At 41.6% G+C, this 14,101-nt stretch overlaps 1 protein-coding gene across 4 annotated transcripts in view; it reads left to right on the top strand.

Annotated features, from left to right (window-relative positions):
• Positions 1-4,011: 4,011 nt before the first annotated feature.
• Positions 4,012-14,101, top strand: part of LOC113608628 (zinc finger protein 177-like) — a 33,072-nt gene continuing 22,982 nt past the window's right edge. The window contains exons 1-3 of one of the 4 annotated variants that reach the window (XM_027085261.1): positions 4,012-4,134; positions 11,594-11,812; positions 12,364-12,417. The gene's annotated coding sequence lies outside the window, so the exon portion shown is untranslated. The other 3 variants (XM_027085263.1, XM_027085264.1, XM_027085262.1) reach the window with 3 other exon arrangements.

Below are 14,101 nucleotides of genomic sequence, written 5' to 3'. Positions count from 1 at the left end.
TAACTCCCTAATTATCCCTTACCTCCACCCTTCCCCGCCCCCTGAAAAAACCTTGTATTAGACCACACCATTTGAGCAATACTCTGGGGAAAATCAGATCCTCTACTTCTGGCTCCAAATGACCACCAACTTTAACCCCTAATCTGTGACTGGGCCTCTTCCCTGTAGTCGAAGAGCCAAATCTAGACACAGCTAAGCAGTTTTATATTCTGAAGGTGGCAGAGAAGAAAGCCTCTTACAGCATCAGAACCCAGGAGGCAAAGAGAAACTCTCATGACAGGCCTCCCATCCTCTCATGTTCTGGGAGGATCACAGGGCCAACTCCCAGACTCACCACAGGTCAAGTCTTTGCCTGCATAGTCTATGTGGATAGAGGCAAAGTCTCAAGGGCACCATTTCTCCACACCTCTAGCCCCCAATCTTTCATGTATCTAGCTAAGAATTCTTTTTAGGTACTTTTTGTGGTAGGCAGAATAGTGCCCCTTGCCAAAATTACCCATGTCTTAATCTGCAGAACCTCTGAATGTTACTTTATATGGCAAAAGGGACTTTGCAGTTATGACTCAATCAAAGCTTTTGAGATGGGGAGATTACCATGGGTTACCTAGGTGGACCCAATGTAGTCACAGGGATCCTTGTAAGTGAAAGAGGGAGGCAGGAGTCAGAGAAGGAGATGTGAGGATGGAAGCAGAGGTCAGAGCGATGTGGAGCCATGACCCGAGGAATGGAGGCAATCTCTAGAAGCTGGAAAGACAAGGAAATGAATTCTTCCCTCCAGCCTCTGGAAGAAATACAGCCCTGTGGACTCCCTGATTTTAGCCCAGTGAGACCCAGTTCAGATGCCTGACCTCTACAGCTGTAAGATAAAATACCTGTGTTGTTTTAAGATACTAAGTTTCTGGTAACCTGTGATAAAAAGAGAGGTTCACATATTGAGGTATGGGGAAGTCATTCTGGCCTATACATGAGTTAACTTGCATTTCATGCTAAGAAAAATAGCCTGTTTGTGGCCTATCAAACATGCACTGCCGTCTGCTTTAATTATTAAAGAAAAGTGTCCATTTACCAGAAGTAAAGAATGTCCATGTTAAAAATAAAGATTAAATGCCTCCCTTCCTGGGACGCCAATGCTGGTACTCCTTCCATACTAAGACTCCCTTTCCATGTGCCAAGACCACACTGACTAGCTGTGCACGTGCTGATCTGTTTTTTTTAAACCTTGAAGGAATGTATCCCTGACCTTCTTGATGTTCTTTGTTCTCACAAGACATAAAGCTGTACTGAAAACAAGGCTTCTCTAGAGCAGTTTCTCAAAGTAATCTGGGAAGCTGGCTTCCAAGCTATAGTCCTCAGTTTGGCTCAAATAAAACTCTTTTCTTTTCCTATTGTAGATTGCTTATTGATTACTTTTGTCGACACCTATCATAGCAGCAATAGGGGACTAACACAGGTACCCTAACAAACTGTCCTGATAGAGCTTGGACCAAAATGGTTCTGTTCCTTTTAGGGAACATCTGACAAGAGTGACTGGGACCATGACTCCCAGTAGGGTGATTCGAGGTAAATGGAGGATATACCACAGCCAGGCTCCCCATCCAGAACCAAGCCAGTTAAATATTAAACTAGGTACAGCAAGAGATGCTGGCAGCCAAACACACCCTGCTTTGACTGGCCAGCAAGAAGTCCAGGGTAATATGATTGTTCATTACCACTCACAGGGCATGCGGGATCCTAGTTCCCCGACTAGGGATCGAACCCACACCCCCTGCAGTGAAAGCTCAGAGTCTTAACCACTGGACCACCAGGGAAGTCCCATATACCAGAGTGTTTAGAACAATGTCATCATCTGTGGAAAATATACAAAATAGGCACCAAAAATAATAGGATGAGGCTAAAGGGAATAATAGTGTCCAGAAAGTGAATTTTGTCCTGTCATTTCAAGTTCAATCTCAAGGGAGGCTGCTCCTTCCGGGAGGCTCTTTGAAGTGTCTACATGTGGGCATCCACTTCAGAGGTCACCGTGGGGCGTAGAAAGTTTGTGGAATGAGACCTCCTTAGAGTTTTACTGTGTTGATTACAAATTCAACATCCTCATTTTACTGCAAGTAAACTGATACTTTCTCATCTCCAGGGACCCTGGAGACCAAAATATTGAACCAATCTCATAAAAGTGTTTGTTACCCTACAGAGCTTCTGTTTGGGATGATGGAAAAGTTTTGGAGATGGATAGTGGGGGTAGCTGCACAATATTGCGAATGTACTTAATGCCACTGAGTCGTACACTTAAAAATGGTTAAATTTTATATTATGTATATTTTACCACAATTTAAAAATATGTTTGTTGTCCTTTGCTGTCTTACCTCATTGTTTGCTTTTTTCCCTGAGCAGCATGTCAGCTATACACACTCTTTCTGATCTCCCAGGAGGAGCAAGGGAAGAAGCTGGAGAAAAGTGGGCAAAGGACTTACCCTGGGCCACTGTGCAGGGAAGCCCCAGATATTGGGAACCAGAGGCCCTATCCTTCCTGATGATTACATTTCAAAGGAAAGGCTCTCCAATCCTTAGAAACATTTCAGAGTTATAAGAGATACGTATTCACAATGGTAAACGTTTTCAGGAAATGCTCTAGGAACAAGAGGTCAGCGGCCTACTTTCTCCAGTATTCCTTTACATCCTGACTCCTAATACCGTTTCAGTTTCATGAGACAATACAATACACCTGGACCGTGATGCCACAAGTCTTCACTAAAAGCCCCTAATACTTCTTCCAGTTTCTCAGCCATAAATCTCCAAGACTTTTGACCTCCCTATCCTTCTACTTTGATTCTAGGTCTACTCACCTGATCTAACCTCCTCTCAAGAGGAATCTCTTCATCCCTGTAAAACGTTGCTATCTAAAGCCATAAAGTTTCTGGGAATTCCCTGGCAGTCCAATGGTTAGGGTTCCACGCTTTCACTGCCAGGGCCAGGGTCCTATCCCTGGTGGGGGAACTAAGACTCCCAAGCTGCAGTGGCCAAAAATAAATAAATAAATAATGAAGATGTAAACTTTCTGAGGATAAATTACAATTCAATCAGATTTAGTAGGTTCATTATATAGCTCATGACCATAACGCTGGGAAACAAGTCCCTCACACCAGAGTGAGTAACAGCCATTAAAAATTCCCTTTTCTTTTACTGAAAGATGACTTATAAGATTCCTAAAACTTATTTAGACTGTGCATAGCCACCTTAACTATTTGCCTCCTTCTATGACATGATTATTAACACCCGTGAATCTCTGCCGTGGGAGGTCACTGCACCGTTAGCCTTTGACTGACTCCAGGCTAATACTGAGAACTCCACATTTCTTGGTCTCCCAAATTACAATAAGCTGTTTTCTTTATCTGTCGGTAGCTAAAATGGATCGTCAAGCTCAAAAACATAATGGAAACCAGAGTCCAACTGGGTATCACAGTCACTCTCGCAACTCATTGGCTGAAGAATCTCCCCATTGCTTCAGGACAGCAGCCTCAGCCACATAGTTAGCAGAAGCCATCTTAAACTTAGGGTCACCTCTTCACCTCCAGTGTCAGAGGCCCCAGACTGAGATGCAGAAGCGTTTGCTCCCTCTCGCCCTAACTGCGGTTTGAAGCTCCCTTCCCAGGTAGGGGGAATCACAGAGAGGAAGCTAAACTATAATGAAAAAATGAATGGTGCACAGGGAATTTATGTTGCCATGTGGAAAGGTCAAGTACATCTAGGCGGTAACTGTATACATATCTCCGTGGGGAAAGTGCAGCAAGAGTTGTGCAATGACACTATGCATCAAAATTTGAAAGCAATTGTTATTCATGTAAGACATGTAAGATGCATGGGCTATGGAGGAAAACAAACCACTACACAGGTCCTGGACCACAGCCCTGCCTTCCGGGGCCTGACCCAGCACCCCAGCACCAATCCGCGGGAGGAAAAAGATACCTCTCTTCTGCTCCGAGATGAAAGAAGAGCAGCCTCCGGCGTCTGCCCAACCTCCGAGGCCCTGCCCCTTACGCTGTGCGAGGAGCCTGGAAGTGCGCGTGCGCGTGCGCGTTTGGATCTGCGCGTGCGCAAGGCGGCGGTTGTCTTTGCTGTGCGGTCCGGCGCGGGTCTGAGGTAAGATTTTCGCCTCTTGGTGTGTCCCGCCTCTGTGCGGTCAAGCAGGAGGAGAAGACACCAAATAAGAGGGTCAGAGGACGTGGCCTCGCGCGCTGACCTGGCCGCCCCGGCCTCCGGCCGGCGCTCCCGGGCGGCGGCCCTTCCCGCGAGAGTCCGGGCCCGCTCGGCCAGCGGAGGTCCGGGCGGCAGCTCTGGGTGGAGGCGGGTCGGCCAGGCCTTGTCTTCATCCGCGATGCTCCCGATTTCAAAAGGCTCCAGAGCAACCTTTGGGTCCTTTCTCCACAAGGGAAAGGAATAGCATCTCTGTCGTTCTCGTCCCGGCACTCCGGCCCCAATGGCCCCCTGTCCCCGGGTCCCGGTGAGCACTCGGTGGCTTTGTTCCGGCCGTGGGTGTCGGTTATTGAAGTTTGGTAAGTTATATTCCGTTGGAAAGAGAAACCTTTGCAGGTTATTAGGCAGCACGTGTGTGTGATCTAAATAAATGCAGGAGTGAAGGAATTCATATAAATACTAAATTTACCACGTCAGAGCCCTGTAAAGCCCCAAAGCTTCAAAAGTATAGGAGTCTCAGGGAAGGAAGACGACGTAGGCTGGTTTCTGTTAGTAGCAGAAGTTGGAATTGAATTTACCGTAAGTAAGATGAGTTTTGACGGGTGGATTTTTCTTCCAGGTATTCATCTTGAAACTATTATTATTATTATTATTATTATTATTGTCCGCGCTGCGCAGCTTAGGAGATCTTAGTTCCCCAACCAGGAATTGAACCCCGGGCCCCTGCAGTGAGAGCGTGGAGTCCTAACCACTGGACCACCAGGGAAGTCCCTCATCTTGAAATTCTTATCTAGAGAAAATCTGTGACGTCAATAAAACGAACATCCATGAACCCTTCATCTAGATTCACTAATTAAGATTTTATCTCTCGTTATATACATTATGATGAACCATTTAATGGGAAATTGCAGACATTCACTTCCCCCTTTAATCTTCAGCGTTCATTTCTTAAGAATGAGGACAGTCTCCTACTAAGAACAAAACTGCATTGTCCACCAAGAAAATCAAAAATTTTCCACTTTTCCAAGAGTATATTTTATAGTTGTCCGGTTTTTTGGAGAGCTAGGATCCAAATTAGATTTGCACGTTGCATTTTGGTTTTAGATTTCTTTTACCTAAAACATTTGCCTGTATTTTTGGTTCCTGCCTATTTCAGGATTTTTGTATTGTAAAATGTTGGCATTCTGATATGATGTTTTCCTGTGATTTCATTTAATTAACTTGTCTATCTCATACAGTGGACATTGTGTCTAGAGCAGTAGTGTCTAATACAAATATAATATGAAGTACAGATGTAATTTTTAAAATTTTAGTAGCCAAGTTAGGAAAAAATGAAGTTATTTTTAATAATATATCTTATCTAACCCAGTTTATCCAGTTATTAATATATAGTTATTGGTGAAATTAATGACTAATGTAGCTAATATAAAATTATTAATGAAAAATTTTACATTTCTTTTGTACTAACTGTTGGAATCTGGTATGTATTTTATACTTAAGCACATCTCAGTGTGGCTGCTAAATTTTTGTTGGAAATTCTTGATCTGTATTTAGCTTTCATAAAATTTACTGTTGAAAAAGTAGACTTGGAAACCCAGATTGCTCCAAACATGCTGAAAAGTTTTTTAGTAACTGAGCAATTTTATTTCTAAACTTAATTAAAAGTAAGTAAAATTAAGAATTCAGTTCCTCAGTCACACTAGCCACATTTCATGTTCACAGTAGCCACATAGAGCGAGCCAATGGCTACTAAGTTAGACTGCAGGTTTAGAGACGTGAAAATTTCCTAGGTGATGTTGTGTACTTCATATTGTATCCCATCAATATGGGATCAGGAGGCACATAAATGCAAGTTGTCCCACTGTGTATTAGGAATGCAAAGCATTTAGTCAAGGTGCCCATCTCTCTCGTGTAGTCACATTTTTCTTTTTAGTAATCTGTGGGTGATACTTGGCAATAGAGGAATAATCTCTTCCCCACCCCTTTCGATCAGTGGTTTTAACATCACTTGTTGATCTTCGCTTCAACCTGTTTTTACATTGGGAGCTTATGAAATGGTATTTTCTTTTTTTCTAATTCTGTCATTCCTTCTCTATTCTTTAGCTGTCAGTCTTCTGTAAACAAGAGCTTTCCCTCCCCACTTCCCCTGCCCTCTATATTTTTTTCCCTTTCGGAGTGTCACAACATATCCGTGGATTTTTCTTTCATTCATCATATTATAAACAGTTGCTGTCATTTGATGCTCAAGCTGTCCCAAACTTGGCCAGGAGGAGTCCTTTTAATTTGACTCATGTGTCCCTTCAACACATACCTATTAGTCTTTGAGTGTAAATCCCCAGTTCACTTTGTACTTTCCAGTTACAGACCTGTAATAAATGATTTCTCCTCTTTCCTTATAGACACCAAGGTCTCTGTGATGGGCTCAGAGCTACTGGGATATAACTGTATCTAGGCCTTTCAGTGGTTATCTAAAAAATATATATATATATATTTTTTTGAGACAAAATTGAATTCAAATTGTATTTATAATTTTATATCCTCCTTTTCATATAAATTATTATCATGAACATACTCTCATATTGTTATTCTTCAAAAACCCAATTAAAAATATATTTTCTTACATTGTAAGTTCATACTCATTCCTAGTAAAAATTTAATATGTGCTTTTTTCTTTATTTTATACTTGTATCTCTTTTCTCTTATTATAAAAACCATGGTTTGTAATACCATTAGTATATTGTTTTATCCAACAGTATGGGTACAGTAGTTTCAAAAATTATAATACCAATATTACTAATGGTAGACTTGCTCAATAAAGTATTAAGTTTCTTTGCATTTTTTTGTCCTTAATGGTTTATATTAAGTATATGCAGTTCATAGTACTGTGCTCAAATATTTGTGTGAACTCTAAGTCTTTTCTCTCATGGTTTTGTTATCAGTTTGATACACTATTATGTACATTTCTGTTTAGTTTTAAGGTTTGCTTCCTTTCTGAATTAACTTATTTTTTTAATTTATAAAACTTTTTCACGATTCAAAGGTAAAACTGTATAAAAAGGTATATTCAGAAGTCTTACATCACATTACCACCAGTAGCTAACCATTTCCATTTTATTAGTTTCTGATGTAAACTTTCTCAAAATTCATATATATATATATATTCCTTCTTTCCTTCCTTCCTTTTTACCTTCACATGAATGTACTTCTTTCCCCAATTAAACTAAATACTGGAAATCAATCTATATCAGTTCATAGTGATTTTCCTTATCCTTTTTTGTGGCTGCTGAGCCCTTTATTAGTGCATGTATGGTAGTTTAGTCAACTAGCATCCTATGGATAGAATTTGTGTTGCTTCCAATTATCCTAACCAAAGCAGCCTAATAACAGTAGGAGCAAACCTGTAGTGCAAAAAAACCCAGATTTTTTGACTCATTGCAGTGAGGGAGACTGCATAGCAGAGGAACTGTGGATGTCTCAACCAAACAAAGCAAAATGTATACTTATGGATTCTGAGAATTGTGACATTTTAGGTGAAATTTAAAGGAAGCAGTAATTTGATAGTCTCAAAGCAAAGCAGGACTGTGTTAAGGGGTTAACATCAGGTCTGTACTACAAACAACCCAGGCTCTTGTTTCCTTGGAAACAGTAAAATTAAGATAGATGTGGAATATTGTGTCCAGAAACCCTTTATTTGAAGCTCAGTTCCAGGTTTTTAAATCAAGACTCCTTCTTGATGTCAAATATCAAAATAATGATGTATATCCTCCAGGCAAAATTGGGATGTTTCAGTCTTACTGATACAATTTCAAACAGTGAATCTCTGATAGTCTCTGATTTTACAGAACAAAGTTTCTCAGTGAATAAGAAAGCAATAGTAACTCTGTTACATATTCTTTCATGAGATGGTCAGTCAAGTGCTGCCACAAGGGGAGACTGGAGGCCCAGGAAAAAACAAAGTTTATTATACTCTTTTAAGTCCTAGAGGCAAGGCAACATGTAACCATGCAGGTTGATGTGGGAAAACACCAGGATGGTCAAGAGGCAGAAGGCACAGGAGAGAGGGGAAGGTTTAGGCCACTGCCTTTATTGGGGTTTCTATGGGAAAGGCAAGGCAGGGCAGAGGAAACAGCCAGGATTGACTGCTTTGAATAATTTTGTCAGGCTTCGGGTATATGGGTGGTCTCTAGTTGCCTGCTACCTGGCCCTGGGATGTTTAAGGCAGAGAAATATTGCCTCCTACAGTGGATGGGTCTGCTGGAGGTAAGTATGGTTCTCGATTGGTTAGTTTGCATATCAAAGTCATGCTTCGGTTTGAGTCCTTTGTTATTTCTCAGAGTTGGCTAGCCCCAAGAAGCAGTCTCTCCCCAGCCAGAAAGGATTTTTTCAGATGTCAAAAGTCATATAATATACAGAAAAAGTGTGTGTGTGTGTGCGTGTGTGTGTGTGCGCGCGCGCATGAGTGTCCAATACAGTCGGTACTCATATTTTGATGAGAGTAAGGAAACCAGGGCAATGATAGTAGAGACTTTTAGTGTGGCGTAAGTGCCCCTAACCAACACAGAAAACATTTTACTGTGATAATGGAAAGGAGAAACACAGGTAAAGTACGAGGAGTCCTTGTAGGCCAGCCTATAATTTAAGTTTCCCATTTATATTGCATTAGTCAAGAAAATAAATCTGAAATTTTTTGCAGTCCCTAACAACATCTTAGTGGAGTTGTAGAGTAGATTAGAAATACTCTCATATCAGGTTGACACATCTGGCGGTGGTGTTGGAGGGGATGAGCTGATAAGTTAGTAAAGTACATGTAAAAGTTGGTGGTTGTGTGTGGAACCAAGGGGAAGGAGTGCTGGTGGCTGCAACGCAGAAGGTCTTAGTGGAAAGCTGGAGGCGGTTAGTGGAAGAAAGCATCAGGGAGTGGGTGGCCCTCTTCCCAGAGGGTCCAGGGGTTGGCCAATATGAGGCACGTGCCTCCTGGGGAAAGCAGTAATCTCCACTAATTCCTTTTCCTTTTTAAAATTAAAACTTTGTTTTTAGAGCAGTTTCAGGTTCACAGCAAAATGGAGGGGAAGGTACAGAGAGTTCCCATCTGTCCCCTGCTCTCCCCCCAGCCTCCCCCATTATCAGCATCCCCTACCAGAGCAGTACATTTGTTACAGTTGATGAACCAACATGGGCACCTCATAATCACCCGAAGTCCGCAGACCACATTACAGTTCACTCTTGGTGTTGTAGATTCTGTGGCCTTGGACAAACACGTAATAACATGTTTCCCTCGTTACGGTATTATGCAGAGTATTTTCACAGCCCTAAAAACCCTGTGTCTTGCCTATTCTCCCTGACCCCCACAATCGTTGGCAACCTCTGGTCTTACTACTACATACTTTTGCCTTTTCTAAAATGTCATATAGTTGGAATCACACAGTCCATTAATTTTTGGAATGATATCGATACTAGTGACCTCTACCAGATTTCCTTGTAGGCATGGAGTGTAGGGGTGTATGTTTTGGCAGAGAACAAGGAGTATACCTGGATCGTGGGCTAAGCAGACAAGGAACTCAGAATCATAATAGAATTCCTAATATCAAAGGAAGAAAAGCACAAAGTGTCCTATGTCCAATCTGTGCGTTAGAAGAAACAGTCCCTGGGGTTTAGTGTCAGGGTCACGTTAGCCCAGGGGGCAAAGTTATCTCCAATGGCGAGATCTCAGACTGGGGTGATGTCTCCTGGGGTGACGTCATCTCTGGCGGTGAGCTCCTGGGCCAGTGTGATGTTGCTGAGTGTGAGACTGGAGTATCCTTTTCAAGTGGGTACCTACTCCAGTTGATGTGGATCTCAGCATTTGCCATGTTTGGTTGAAACACTGTCTTATTTGGAGGGTTTGGGCCTCTGGATTGTAAACCAATGAAAGCACCCAGACCAATAATAAGTCCACAGTTACCTAAACTGTGGTGTGTAGCTAAACTCGACAGGGTTTTTAGTTTTTGAATGAAGTTTAGGCTCCCATTTCAGTAGAACAGCTGCCTGGTCTTTGGGATAATCTATGGTTAATAGATCCCAGTGGAGTACACCCCCTCAATCTGGCCTCCAGCCCTTATGGGATAGGGCAAGATTAAAAAAAATTATAAATATAGGTTAAGGTTTGAGGCAAAATAGAGACCTTTTCAGGTTTATTTGTTGGACTGGAATTTAATGAATAGGAATTGTTCAGGAGACTATTAAGCATCTCAGTTAAACCAGTTATTGGGGTCATGAAAGTTCTATGAATACCTTTTCCGAGAGCCCAACATTGTGTATTCTAAGCAGTGAAATGCGTGTCTTTGTTACTAGCAGTAATGCCTATAACTCCAAAGGGAATAACGAGCATCCTGGCAAGGCCTTGTACTGTAGTCTTAGTTATATGTAAAGATATGTGATTTTGATTTATATTTTCGGTGCCTGTGAGGCAAGAGATTGCCAGAGTTCTGTACCATGAAATAGGACAAATTTTAGATAATAGCCCAACAGTTTATAATAAATGTGATGATGGGACCATTTGTTGGCTAGGGCATCCAGTGCTGAGATGACTGCCTGAAGTTTGACCAAGTGTGTTGTTTCTTGGGTCCCATCCTTTATTTAGGGACATCATGGCTAAGGGATGGAAAGTCCATCAGGCTCCATTACATATGATGGTTAACAGTGTCATTTGTATAGTCCTCCAATTCTCATTGCTATTTACTCAGTTAATCCCAGGGGCCTTCCTAGGTAGTCAAGGGTCTGGGGGAGGAGTGACATCCTCCAGCACCATGGCATCTGGCAAGAGACGGGGAGGCCACCCCTCCTGAAGGTGGAATATATGAAAGGGCCCAGATTTGGTTCCCTCCTCTAATAAGGAGGCCTCAGCAGTTATGCTGTGTTCATGGGGTATTGTTTCCATGACCCAAAGTATAATGGACAAGTGGTTATGGAGGGTCGCAGACTCAAGGTCTGTGAGAATGTCTGTTTCCAAGAAAGTATGTTGACAGCAATTACTGTTTATAATGTACAGGCATATCTTGTTTTATTGTGCTTTCCTTTATTGTGCTTAACAGATAATTGCATTTTTTTTTAATTGAAGATAAATTCTCATATTGGAGAATAACAGTAACCTCAGGAGTTCAGGCTTTTGAGACGAAGTAACCTGCATTCAGACTCTGGCTCACGACTTCTTAATTGGTGATCTTGGGCCAAGTACTACTCCTGTTCGAACATAAGTTGCCTCAACTATTGAATGACAGTAATAATAACTGTTGATAATCATGAGAGCTTCCACTGTATGTGTGTTCTGGCACATAATGAGTGCTCAGTAAATGGCAATTATTATTTATATTTTTGTGGTCTACAGTTTTTAATGACTTTCACATAATATAACTTCCATCTTCTACAGAGAGATGGCTAATGAATGATGCTTGATGACAGATGAGAAATGCCTCCTGCATAAAGATTGATGGTATGAGGCAAGACTCCTACTTAATCAAGAGGAATTGAGATTAACTTATCCATTAAATTCAGAAACTGTCTTGAAGAGACTTTGGGAATAAGACATGTTAAGGCAGATTTCATTAACAGATTCACAGGATGCCAGCCATTGACCTTTTCCCTTGTGGTAAGTCCTTGTTGATGCTCCTTTCAGAGACTGTGCTTTAACTGGCCTGTGAGCAGCCTGTCTTGTGGTCTGGGTCTATGCAGTCCTGCTTCTGGGCTGTCTAGGAGGGGGCTTAAGTATATAACAGTATCCTGTTGTCTAAATCCTAGGGCTTGGGAAAGAGGGGTAAGTATGCCTATTTTTGTGGGAGAGGTTCTGCTTAATCACATGAGTTATTATTGTTAGCCAAAAAATTCCCCAACAGTTTTACTTCTCTGGACTTTAATTTCTTTATCTGTAAAATGAGATTAGATTATTAAACTCTTCTTCTTGTTTATCAAAGCCCCAAATCCCATTTCTGACTTCAGATGAGGCGGGCTATAGGGCATTTTATGGCAGCAGTGTGTGTGTGTGTGTGTGTGTGTGTGTGTGTGTGTGTGTATGTTCACTTAGAATTAGTGTGGAGTGGCTGCCAGGCTTGTGAGTATGGAAACTGTGGGCAGCCTGGATTCTCAGGTTTTGTTTCTTCTCCTCAAGGTTGTCTTTCTCAAGACTTTTTCTCTTTTCATGAGGAGAAGTCAGAAGGGGAAAGGATTGTGACTGGGTGTCTGACATATTATTTTCAGGTCAGTAGGAAATTTATTCTTTTATAAAAGCACATGCTTCTTCCTACGAGGTGGATATGTTTCCTACTAGTGAAACAGAGCTTCTGTTTCAAATAGGGCCTGCTTAGGGACTGAGTCCCCAGTTAAATTTCCTCAGGTCTTACTTAGGGCCTTTCATTTACACAGGAGAATGATACTATCACTCCAGTATCTACTAATTCATTCCAGTATTTACTAATTCAGTCCAATTCGTCCATGCTGATTGTGTGCTCTCATTTTGCTATGATAGACAGGGAGCCGACATGTGCCTCTGAGAATTTGTACTGTCACTGGAGGAATAATTCATTTACCAGCATTTACTGTGTCTGTAATGTGCTCAGGGCTATGGCTAACCTGTCAACAGAGAAAAATAAGACCAGAAGAGGTCACAATCTAGTTGTGGTGAGATACGTTCAGTTAGGTGAGAGAGGTGCTCTTAAAGCTACGTAATTGGATGAAGTCACTATGAATACGTCCAGGTAGAGAGGAGAAGGGGCTTGAGGACCATCAAGCTCTGGGGTTGATTATGGAAGAACATAAAACCTGTCTAGGCTTTGAGTCTCCCTTCCTCTTTCTCCAGGGAACATTGATGGAGATGGCAATTGCCTGATGCCAGGATGTTCCTCTTGAAAATGAAGATCTGTTCATTGTAGTGGCTTTAATTTTTCTAGGATAAAAGGCTTAGGACTTCAAAATTATATATATAAGCTTGAGCTTGGGTTTTAGGCAAAAGACTGGCAACCCTTTTGGTGCACAGTGGGGGAGAGAGAGAGAGAGAGAGAGTGTGTGTGTGTGTGTTTGCATTTTAGTTTTATTTGCATTTTAGTTTTATTTGAAAATTTACTGGTTTGATAAAGTGGACATGAACAATTTTGTTGCTTCTCAAGTTATACCTGATAGTATTTGGTATCCCTGAAGAGCAGAGTCTTGGCCCCTTATTTATGGAAGTGTTTGTCATCCCTTGCATGTTCTTCTTACATCCGCATCTTTCTCTGAGAGCAGGGCACCAGCTATGCAGACCTGGTCTGATCTTTCAGGTGGAACAAAGAGGAAAGCTGAAGAAAATGGAAGAGTTTTCCAAGTGAGGGAAAAGGCACATGTGATTCTTTATGAGAAAGAGCTGTAATCCATGAGAGCTGCAGTCCATTTGGAAATGTTAAACAGGAGGCTTTTGAATAATTTTTTTTCTAAGGATGCTGAGGTCATTTGGGTTCTGAGGTTCCTTGGGTACCTCAAACTTCCCTTTCTCTTCAACTTTTCATTCGCCTTCTTAAACTTCCTTTTGGCTTGACAGTAGGATCTGTCCCATTTATTTCTTTAAATTTTGCATTTGCATTAAGCTCTTTATCCATTTCCTTTCAACGTTGTTTTCCTAGTTACGCTGCTTTCTGTTCATTGTCAGTCTCAACATTTATAGAATCATTTCTTAGTAAATCACCTACCAATTTGACCACAGCACCTTATCATGCGAAACTCTTAGTCCAGCCAAACTTCTTAATCTTTTCTTTTTTTTTTTTTAATAAATTTATTTATTTATTTTTGGCTCTGTTGGGTCTTCGTTGCTGTGCACGGGCTTTCTCTAGTCGCGGCAAGTGGGGGCTACTATTCGTTGTGGTGCACGGGCTTCTCATTGTGATGGCTTCTCTTGTTGCGGAGCACGGGCTCT

This window comes from Aethalodelphis obliquidens, unplaced genomic scaffold (assembly GCF_003676395.1).
Source record: "Aethalodelphis obliquidens isolate GAN/ISIS:26980383/991018 unplaced genomic scaffold, ASM367639v1 scaffold53, whole genome shotgun sequence".
Classification (NCBI taxonomy): domain Eukaryota; kingdom Metazoa; phylum Chordata; class Mammalia; order Artiodactyla; family Delphinidae; genus Aethalodelphis; species Aethalodelphis obliquidens.
The sequence above is the reverse complement of the archived record's forward strand: the minus strand, read 5'-3'. Positions and strand labels throughout refer to the sequence as shown.